We start from the raw sequence: 11,646 nt of genomic DNA on the forward strand, positions 1-11,646 counted from the left end.
TTTTTCTCTATGGATATTTCGTTGATCTCAGGCTTTTTCTTGCAAATTTCGGATCCTCTCTTCTGTTCTTCTCTTTTTCCTCTCTTTTCTCTTCACATTTGATTTCACGTTTGATCCGCTATTTAATCTGCAATTTCTTTCATCATTTAAAGCATTTTGTAGCATTAGAAGCAAGAGAAAACAATTTAGGCAGATAAAGAGCCGTTAGAGGATTTTTAGGAAGCATAAATGGCAATTAAAACGGGCAAAAAAATAGTCGTTGCTGACATTTCCCGTCGCAGGGGTCGACTCATGAGTCGACTCATGCTTCAGGAGTCGACTCATGAGTCGACTTCTGTTGCAACAGACCAGAAGATCTGATTTCTGGATTTTTCGACTCAAATCAGCAGAGGTCGACTCATGAGTCGACTCATGCCTTGTGGGTCGACTCATGAGTCGACTCACAGGTCGTGCCAAGCCAAAAATCCAGCGTGCCATGGGAATTTTTTCGTGCCATTCAGCTCATAGTGCCATGAGTTGACTCATGAGTCGACTCATGCACTTCAAACCTTCATAACTTCAAAAATATTAATCCAAACACAATGAAATTTTCACCAATAGATTTCAAATCATTTGTTCTACTAAATGGTACTATCAAATCAGGATTTTAGTAAAATTACGATTTTGCCCTTGAAGAGCATAAGGACTTTTTCAATTGATTGTATCCCTTCAATCTGCTTTGTAATCATCAAAATCAATCTAAGAGCAACACTCTCCATGAATTAGATAAGGGAAGGGGCATCTAAGAGTTGGATGCCCCATGGACTCCTTATTAGACTAGGTCTTATGACCTAGTTTATCTTATACAAAGTCCCCACCCCATATGATAAATATAAGGAGTCTAAAATCTGTAGTTTTTGATAGAAAAAGTAGAGAAGAAAGAGGATGGCATGGGTGGTTTGAGGCACCAATATCTTTGAAGAAGAGTCTTCTATCAAGAGATCAAAAGTTGATGTCTTGTAGAAACAAAAGGTAAGAGAGAAGACTGTTTTCTCTTATTATTTTCTTTTCAAATTATTCTCTCTTTATTTTTATATTTTTATGTGATAAAAATTTGAGAGAGAAAGAGGGATGGCATGGTGAATTTATGCTTCAATTAGTTGGGGCATGGTGATCTAATTTTGGACATGATCTGATCTTGTTCTGATGAGAGAAGAAGAAGAAAAGAAGGTCTTCTCTTAAGGTTTCTTTTAAAACCTTTCTTCTCCATAAATCATGAGATTTTTCTATGAGAAAAATCTGATGTAATAAGATCTGGAAGTTTGAAAAACATCTAAAGGAGAAGGTCTCCTCATGTCCTAGCATAGAGATGTTCTCAGGACATCAATCGTTGATGTACTGAAAGAGAAGATCTGTCTTTTCTTAAGATCTTTTCTATTATATTTTATTTCTGATTTTAGGAAGATCAAAAGATTTGACTTCTCTCTTATTCCTCCTCATATTCTTCATCTCATGAAATATCTAAGAGATTCGAAGAATATTTTTTTTAGATTAACCATCCGAAGGGATTTGCAAGAAGCTAGCACTTCGAGCGGATCTTCATTCGACGAACCTCTGATTTTGTTACAACCTCGTGTGGATCATCTGTAGAGGCCGGACGTATGTGCGGCTCCAACGACAACAAAGAAAATCAACCGTGGAGTTCTTGACTCGCATGAAGGTAAGAGATCTGATCTCTTCTCTTATCTAGATGTGATCTAGGTTTTAGATCTAAAACTGTTTTAGATCTAGGGTATTGATTTGATTAATATCAAAATTTTTATTTTCTAATTTATAAATATAATATGACATATTGTAGGTCCTAATTATAGGGTTTAGTAATCTGATTACATATATTTATATATTAAATTATTTAATTTACATATTTCACTGTGTTATATTTCAAAATTATTTTGAAATTCATGCATGAAACCTTACACCTTTTCTAACAGATAATGGATCCATCAGTTGGATAATCATTGGAGGTCCAAAGGCCTGGTGCTTATTGGCTGATGAAATTATATTAAGAATATGATTTCTTGACTGCATCTTTCTAAATGGTGGTTAGGTTAGCCAACCAAAGTTGGGCCTAATCATTCATTGGCTAGATGGGCCAAATATGGTCATGTTAATGGTTGGACCTAACCAGACCTTTTCAATAGAGGCCAAAGCTTACTGATTAGGGACTGGGGCAAAATTTAAATTACTAAAAATTATTTAGAGAAATAATTAGTTATGAACCTACCACTAGATGTACATGGGTTGGCCAACCAAAGTTGGGCTTGTATGCAGTCTAAGTGGATTCTAGTACCCACTAAGAAATTAGGATAATTCTTTGAATTAGAGGTAGAGGCTACCAATTCGAATAAAATAGTGTGAGAAATTTTTTGATTAAAGTCCAAATCTTGAGGTTTAATGAATCAATTACTAATTAGGTTATGATTTTTCTCTGTGCAGATATGGCCACTTCTCTATCGCTCCAAGCATTGTTGGACAATGAAATTTTGGTGGGACCCAACTTCGGTAGCTGGTATCGAAAGTTGAAGATAGTTCTGGAGCATGAACGGATCCTATATGTGATAACGGATCCTGCACCTGAGGAGTCAGCTGTCAATGCACATGGAACAGTCAGAGATACTTATCAGAAGTGGCTCAGTGACTGGACCATGTGCGCTGCATCATGCAGGCTGCCATGAGCAATGAGTTCAGTCATAGATTTGAGATGGCTCAGCCAAAGGACATGCTTCAAGTGTTGGAGGATGCCTTTGGCACACCCAATGATGTGGAGAGGCACAAGATTAGTTGTGCCATCTTCAACGCCAAAATGCAGGATGGTGCCTCTATCACTGATCATGTATTGTACATGATCGAGCTGATGGAGCGTTTGAGCAAGCTCGGCTTTCTCTTGCATGAGCAGCTTAGAAAAGATGCAATACTGAACTCACTGTCAAAGTCTTATCTCTCATTCCTCACTCATTATAGAATGACAAAGTCTGAAATAAACTACTACGGGTTACTGGGGTTGCTTCAGAACTTTGAAAAGAATCACCAACTCCATAAGGAGTCGGTGAACTTAGTGGGAGGTTCATCTTCTGGTTCTCGATCCTTTGAGAAAGGAAAGAAGAACAAGAAGAAGAAAGTGAAGAAGGTGCAAGTTCAGGCTGGGACATCAGTGCAGGGCCAGACCAGAAAGATCAAGCCCGATAAGAGTCAAACTGAATGCTTCTTTTACAAGAAGCGGGGGCACTGAAAGAGGAACTGTCCTCTGTACATTGCCTCTCTAGATCCGAACAGACAGAGAAAGAAGCAAGCTATTGCTGGGCAAGGTATTTATATGATAACTCCTTGTAATTTCTCTATTTGTGATATAACTGACTAGGTACTGAATACCGATAGCCCTTACTATATTTGCAATTCGTTGTAGGGGTTGCAGGTCAGTAGGAGATTTGAGCAAGATGAGAGGTTCCTGAATGTTGGAGATGGAAGACTAGTTCCAGTTCTAGCATTAAAAATCTTGAAACTTGTATTTGAGTTCCATACCGTTGTTCTTAATGATTGTCATTTCTGTCTCAGTTTCTTTTTAAATGTTATTTCTGTAGGCCTTCTAGCAAAAAATGATTATGAAATTTTAATAAAAAAATAAGTTTGTAATATCATTATGAATGGTGTTACTATTTTTTGTGGACATTTGAACAATAGTGTGTGTATATTATCACAACCTGTTAACGTAGTCTATTCTACTGGCAAGTACCCTAGATTAGATAGTGTATCAGATATCTACTTATGACACTGTAGGCTAGGTCATATAAACAAGAACAGGATAAACAGGTTGACTCAAGAGGAAATCTTCGAAGTCAGTGATTGTGAATCACTTTCAATCTGTGAGTCCTGTCTTCTTGGTAAAATGATCAAGTCACCTTTTACTGGAAAAGGTGAGAGAGCTACTGAGCTCTTGGGCCTAATACATACTGATATGTGGGCCCATGAGCACAAGTGCTAGAGGTGGATATTTCTACTTCATCACTTTCATGGATGATCTATCCAGATATGGATATGTCTATCTGATGAAATATAAGTCAGATTCATTTAAAATGTTCAAACGATTCCGAAGTGAAGTAGAAAAATAAACTGGGAAGAGTATTAAAACTCTTTGATCTGATCGAGGAGGAGAATACCTTTCTGGTGAGTTTCTCATATATCTAGGAGAGAATGGGATTCTCTCCCAATAGACTCCTCCAGAAATACTACAGCATAATGGTGTGTTTGAAAGGAGAAATCGGACTCTGTTAGACATAGTCCGATCCATAATGGGTTTTACCAGCTTGCCGATATCCTTCTGGGGATATACACTCAAATCGACCTGTTATCTGTTAAATAGAATTTCAAGTAAGTCTGTAATTAAGACTCCATATGAGATATAGACAGGACATAAGCCAGCACTTTCACACCTTAGGATCTGAGGGTGCTCGACCTATGTCAAATGATTAGTTACAGATAAACTTGGATCTAGGTCTGACAAATGCACATTCATTGGGTACTCCAAAGAGACCAAAAAATATTTTTTCTACTATGCTGATGAACAAAAGGTGTTCGTCAGTCTTAAGGCAACCTTTTTAGAAAAGGAGTTCCTTGGTGAAGGAACCGTTGCCTCTAAGGCTGAACTTGATGAAGTTCAACAGGTAGAAAGACCGACACCAATAGCTGAACCTGAGTCAGATTTGATTAGATCAGATTCAGAGCCCAATGTACCTACACCATTAAGGCGATCCGGTAGAGTACCATGTCAATCGGACAGATACTATGATTTCTTTATCCAGGACGGTGATCCCATCGAACTCGATGAGAATGATGAGGATCCAATCACTTATATGGATGTAATGCAGAGATCTGATTCTGAGAAATGGCTTGAAGCTATAAAATCCGAAATGGAGTCCATGAAGGTCAACGATGTATGGATATTGGTTGACCCACCTGAAGAGGTTAAACCCATTGGGTGTAAATAGATCTTCAAAAGGAAGAGGGGCACAGACAGAAAAGTGAAGACCTATAAAGCCCGTCTGGTTGCCAAGAGATATCATCAATATTATGGGATTGACTATAACGAGACGTTCTCCCCTGTGACAATGCTCAAATTCATTCGGATAATGCTTGCAATAGCTATCCATCTGGATTATGAGATCTGACAGATGGATGTAAAGACAGCTTTCTGAATGGAGAGCTGATCGAAGAGATGTATATGATACAACCTGAGGGGTTTACATCCACAGATGAATCTAAGGTGTGCAAGCTTCAGAGATCCATTTATGGATTGAAGCAATCTTCTCGAAGTTGGAACATGCATTTTGATAAGTTGATCAAAACGTATGGCTTCGTTAAGAATGGAGAAGAACCCTGCATCTATAAATGGGCAAATGGTTCAGTTGTGGTATTTCTTGTCTTGTACGTGGATGACATTCTCTTAATCGAAAATGACATCCCCGCACTATAGAAAATAAAAGTTTGGTTATCATCGCAGTTCTCTATGAAGAATTTGGGTGAGGCATCCTACATCTTAGGGATGAAGACTATAGGGATAGATCTAAAAGGATGCTTGGGTTATCCTAGTCTACGTACATAGACACTGTGCTGAAGAGGTTTAGCATGGAGAATTCCAAGAAGGGCTATCTACTGATAGGCCATGAAATTTCTCTCTCTAAGAAGGATTGTCCGACAACTCCTGAAGAGAGAGAGCGTATAAGTAGAGTCCCATATGTTTCGATCATGGGATCTATCATGTACGCCATGACATGTACAAGACCAGATGTGACATACTCACTAGGAGTAGTGAGTAGATACCAATTTGATCCTGGAGAAAACTATTGGAAAGTGGTTAAAGCTATCCTTAAGTATTTAAGAAATTCTAAGGACCAATGGTTAGTTTATGGCGAGTCAGATCTGAAACTTATGGGGTTCACAGACACCAGCTTTCAATCTGACCATGATGACAGCAGAAGCGTGTCAGATTATATCTTTACTCTGAATGGTGGAGCCATTTGCTAGAAGAGTTCCAAGCAGCATACTATGGTAGATTCTATTTATGAGGTGGAGTACATCGCAGCATCGAATGCTGCGAAGGAAGCTATGTGGCTGAGAAAATTCATCATCGAGCTCGGAGTAGCACCCTCTCTCGATGGTCCGATCCTACTCTACTACGACAACACTGGTGCCATAGCTCAGGTGAAGAAATCCAAAGCACCCCAGTGGATGAAGCACATTTTGCGCCGCTTCCATCTAATCCGAAAGATCATGGATCGAGATGACATCGACCTTCAGAAGATCAACAAAAAGAAGAATCTGACTGACCCCTTCACTAAAGTCCTGGCGATAAAGGAGTTCAACAACCACAAGTCGAAGATAGGTATTAGATACTGTGTCGAGTGGTTTTAGGATAAGTAGGAGTTGTTGAGAAATATGTCCCAAAATTCAATCGTCAGCCTGTTGACGGTTGAGCAACTTTATATTGTAATTGATTTGTTAATAAATAAAATATATTTTTGATATTTTCATCATAAATTTTTGTCTTCTAATGAACTTCATTGTTGTGATGAAGTCCTTAGGACTATTTAGGTTCGATAAAGAGAGAATTTATCGATTAGTCCTTAAAACTATTCACGATCAAATGATAGGCTGTTAATAAGGACGACAGCTTCTATCGAGCATAGGTCGCTATAGGCCATATGGGTTAGTTGTCCTCTTAATCAAGGAGTGTGGAGATACTGGTATAGCATACAGGTGAGATGTAAGGGTACATCATCATTGAACGTGACCAACTCCAAAGCATTTTGCTGTCGAGAATGTCTCTGATGGGATATAGGTATAAGTATCCCTTAGACCTGAGATCGCCTTAGTAATTTGCAAGCAACTCACTGTACTTTAGTACTGGACTAACTGAATTTCTAATTTAGTGACAGAAAGTTTCTGGGCACAATCAAGTACTTACGAAGTCAGAGTGTGATCGAGATAGGATTGACCACTTCAAGTGTTGGAGAAGAATGAGTCGTTGTATTTTAATTTAGCAAAACCTTGGCCAGAGTAATCCATCAGATGGATTTGATATTTTGAAATACAATGTGGACAACCTAATCAGAGTTGACAATTGAACTCTGAGATGTCCTATGAGCATTTTGGTCAAGGAGATGAATTATATGAAAACTATATCCGCATGGGTTCTAAGGATGTTGTTCTACACATTCGATCTATCCGACCTTCGGGTACCATTGCTAGATGGTCACTTCGATTGATATAAAAATTTATTTCTATGCTACCAACTTAGATTCGAACCTATGAGGTCACACACATTAGAGTTCAGGATCCGATCGGATAGTTGATCAACGATTAAGAATCATTCTAGGGTTAAATGATCAATACGATTGACATTTAACCTAGTGCAAGTGTTGCAGGAGGATCGATTAGTAATTTGATTGCTAATTAGCTTAATTTGATTAAGCCAATGGGTTAAGATTAAGTCTAATTGAATATGATTTAATTAGATTTGGTTTGGGCTTAAATGGATCAAGTCTAATTGGTTTATTGGATAAGCCAAGTGCAAGAAAAAACTAGTCCTAGTTCAATTAGGACTTGGGTCAACTTAATTTTTAATTTAATTAAAAAATTAAATCAGATTTAAATATAATTTAATCTAATTAAATTAAGTTCTTAATTAGGTTAAGGTCTATTTTAATTGAGTTGATTTGATTTTGGTTTGATTTGGTTTGAGAAACCAAATTTGAACAACTCATAGATTGAATCCTAGTAAGACTAGGATTCCACCTTGCGCCACCTTAGCCCCCCATGCCCACTCTCTCTTATTTTGTGTGACAAAACCTTCTCTCCCAGGCCTTCATGCTTGCCTAAAGCTTTTCACTCTTTCTCTCTTACATGGAATGTGGTTGTGGACCAAGTCATAGTTGGAATTAGTTTGGATTTCAAATTCTATGAGATAGAATTTTAGGAAACCAAAATTCTTTTCTTATGGCACTGATTTTACCCAAATTTTTTCTAAAATTTTTGTGGCTATTATGGCACATATTGTGTGTCCTTTGCTGGTGGTCCATGGCAGAAAAAGAAGGAGGGGGAGCCCAAGAGTTGGGCACCCCTTGTCTTGCCCTGTTTGGATTTTCTTTGACTAGGTATTTGACCTAGACAAGGATTCTTCATATCTCTTTATTTAAGATGAATTTCTTCTTGAAATTTTTGTAGATCACAGAGCATTGAGAGACCTTTGGGGCATATAAAAATTAGGGAGAAAGAGTGTTGGAGCGTGGAGATATAATAGACACAAAACTAAGTATCTGGGTTAGAGCAAAGAGAAGAAGAAGAGGGTCTTCTTCTAGGATTGCTGAGTTCACCTCTTTTCTTCCTCCATCTATGAGTTTTCTAAGAGTGTCTCACATCTAAAACTCCTTCTCCTACTTTTCATCTTTGGAAGAGTCTAAATCAAGAAGAAAAAAGTATCTGATCGACCATCGAAGAAGGATCAGCACAGTACTAGCATACTATGCTGATTTTTTGGATCAGGACTTCTGATCGTGATTCGTGGGCTCGTGTGGACGACTCCTAGAGGTCGCACACATGTGTGGCTCACAACATCATCCTCAAACCTGGATCAGCAAAGTTAGAATGTCTAACTTGCAAGGTAATAGATCTAATCTATTATATTTTACATACATTAGATGTAGTATAGAAATATGTTGATATGATCAACATGTAGTTCTTGCTCTTTATATTTTAATTTTTTATTTAGTACCATATAATAATCATGTAAAAAGATCGTAGATCTTGGAATTCTCTGATTTTATATAATAAATTTTAATTTATTTTAATCTTTCGCTGCCTGATCTTGAAAAAATTTCAAGATCTAACCCTGAAGCCCTAGATCTGGTTCCTTCATATACTTTATTGTTCATTAAATTTAAATGAATTTAACTTAATTTCTTCTTGCATTTCAACAAAAGAAGTATGAAAAAAATTAGAAATGACCTTTGAGGGAGCAAATGAAAGAGAAGAATCAAACTCTCAAGAAGATAAGAAAGGTCACCCTAATTTATGCCTCATACCTCGTGAGGATGAAAAGAAAAAGAAGAAAAAGAAGCAAAAGAAAATGAAAGCAACGATTAAGGGGAAACAAGTCAAAGAAAAGCAAAAAAAGAAAAAGGAAGAAGGTATAGCAAATCCTTACCTCATGGTTCACAATGATAAGGTAAACATCGAAACTTCTTCTGCATTTATGTTTGAAGAATTATTAGAAGCCTTTCATGTACTTATGAATGAATATAAAAAGATAAAACTTAAAAATAAAGAACTTAAAAGACCTAATCTTTTTTTGGCTGATAAATGAATAAGTTATTGAATGAAAAAAAAGATATCTTAGAAGATAAGAATAAGATTTTAATAGAAAAAGGAGATCTTTTAAAGAAAAAGGACTCTTTAGCTAAAGAAAAGGAAGAACTTCTTATATCTAAAAAATCTTTATTTGAAGAAAAAGAGAAGCTTTTGAAATCTAAAAAATCTCTTATGGAACAAAATATAAAATTAAGAAAAGAGGTAGAAATATTGAAGCCCATTGTTCAAAAGGTTACATTTAGTTTGCAAAGCTTCAATTAATGCTGAAAAATCAGAAATCTATTTTTGATAAGAATGAAATTGGTTCAAATTCTTCAAGAAAATAAATTTTTTTTAAAAATATATTTTCTAGAACTTATCATGAAAATCACCAATTACTTGCTTTAAATGCAACAAAGTAGGCCATAAAATTTTTGAATATAATACTATTAAAATTGGCCATACTTTACTTAAACAGATTTGGGTTCCAAAAAAAATCATAAGCACTAACACCCATGAATCCAAGAAAACTTGGGTACCAAAGCTTCAAAAATGATTCTACAGGTATGCCAAGCATCTAATAGCATGCAAAGAGCAAATTCTTAAAGAATGGATGCTTAAAAATTAAAAGAATGGATGATGATATTTGATAAAAGTTAAATCCTCTCTACATCATACCATCATTGTTTGCAAAAATTATTTTGCTGAATTGATTGATTTTGATGATCCATTGATATTTATGTATGTATGCTTATTGTGATTTCTTACTTTGAATATTTTTCATGTATTGCTAAAAATTAAAATAATTGATTGATTTTGATGATTTTTCAATATTTGCAATGATTTTACTCTATGATTTGATTTCAAAATCAATATGCTTACTTCTATATATCATTTTAATTATCAAAAGCATAAGTTTCATTTTAAATTCAGCATGCTCCTAAACCCTTCATCACATGATATTACTTGTAAAAATTAAATTAAAATGAGCTTAATGGCATATAAAAATATTTGAATGCAAAACTCTTAAATTAATTTTTGATATTTTTATAAAATATATAATCATTGGAATATGTCAAAAAATATTTACATGATTTTAAGAACATCAAGATAAGTCATAAACTCATAAAAGATTGTATGCTTGATGTTATTGATTTGCATTGCATCATAGCTTGATCCCTTAAGGATTTAAATTTTTTTTTATTGAACTTCACTCATAGAGTCATTATCTAGATTTCTCCTTTATTTATTTTGATTAATTTTTAAATTCCTAATTGATTAATTCTTGATTCTCTAAATTGACTTCGACAACATTCTTGATCATCAATTTGATTGCCCATTGATCCCCAACCCAATTGATCAATTTTTTTATTTGAAACTCCTTAAACTATTTTTTGTATCAAGGAGTCGACTCTTGAAATCGAGGAGTCGACGCATGACTTCTTGAAGAAAAATAGTTCTATGAGGAGTCGATCTATATTCAATATTTCTTCAATAGATTTGAAACTCCTAGATCTGGGATAGGTTTCTCAAGTGAAAATATCTCAAGGCTCTATCATTCTATTTTTAATTTTCTCAAACCATAATTCCTTTCAAACCCCTATTCTATCCAAATTGAATCTTTTTTTTCATTTCCACCCTATTCTTGGGGTCTTTGTTCTCCAATGGCACCTCAGAAGTAATTGGTACAAAGGAGGAGAAAACTCCTGTGCAAGAAAGAAGGATCAAGGATCAAAATAATCTTTGAGTTTCTCGAGCAAGAAAAAATTTTAATTGGATAAAAAATTAAGAGACTGAGCTAAGAAATTTTGTGTTCTTTTGACCTATCCAAATTCAGTTCAAGAATTCTTTGAAAATATAAAGCTCATATTTAAAAATTTAGACTCAGAAGTATGAAGTGTCCGTATTGTGTTGGATGATATAAAATTAGCTCGGATACTAAAGATATCTACTGATGGATTGAAAATTTATCTACTCCTTGGATTTGCTCATCTACCCTAAATTAGTGAGAGAATTTTATGTTTGCATAAAAGTAGGAGTTGAAAGTCTAGTTTTCAAAGTAAAAGGCATGCAGATTGAGATGGATGTTGATAATATTTGATGCACGCTAGGAGTACCTCGGATTGTCTCAAGCAATGATATATTTGAAATTTATGTTGGTTTGAGATGATATCGAGGGTATTGAGGATATCAGTACCAGTCAGTTGAGTGTAGAAATGCGACTACTATGACCAGCAGGATCTTCTTCATATTAGTCATGCATCACAT

The sequence above is a fragment of the Elaeis guineensis genome, chromosome 14 (assembly GCF_000442705.2).
Source record: "Elaeis guineensis isolate ETL-2024a chromosome 14, EG11, whole genome shotgun sequence".
NCBI classification, from domain to species: domain Eukaryota; kingdom Viridiplantae; phylum Streptophyta; class Magnoliopsida; order Arecales; family Arecaceae; genus Elaeis; species Elaeis guineensis.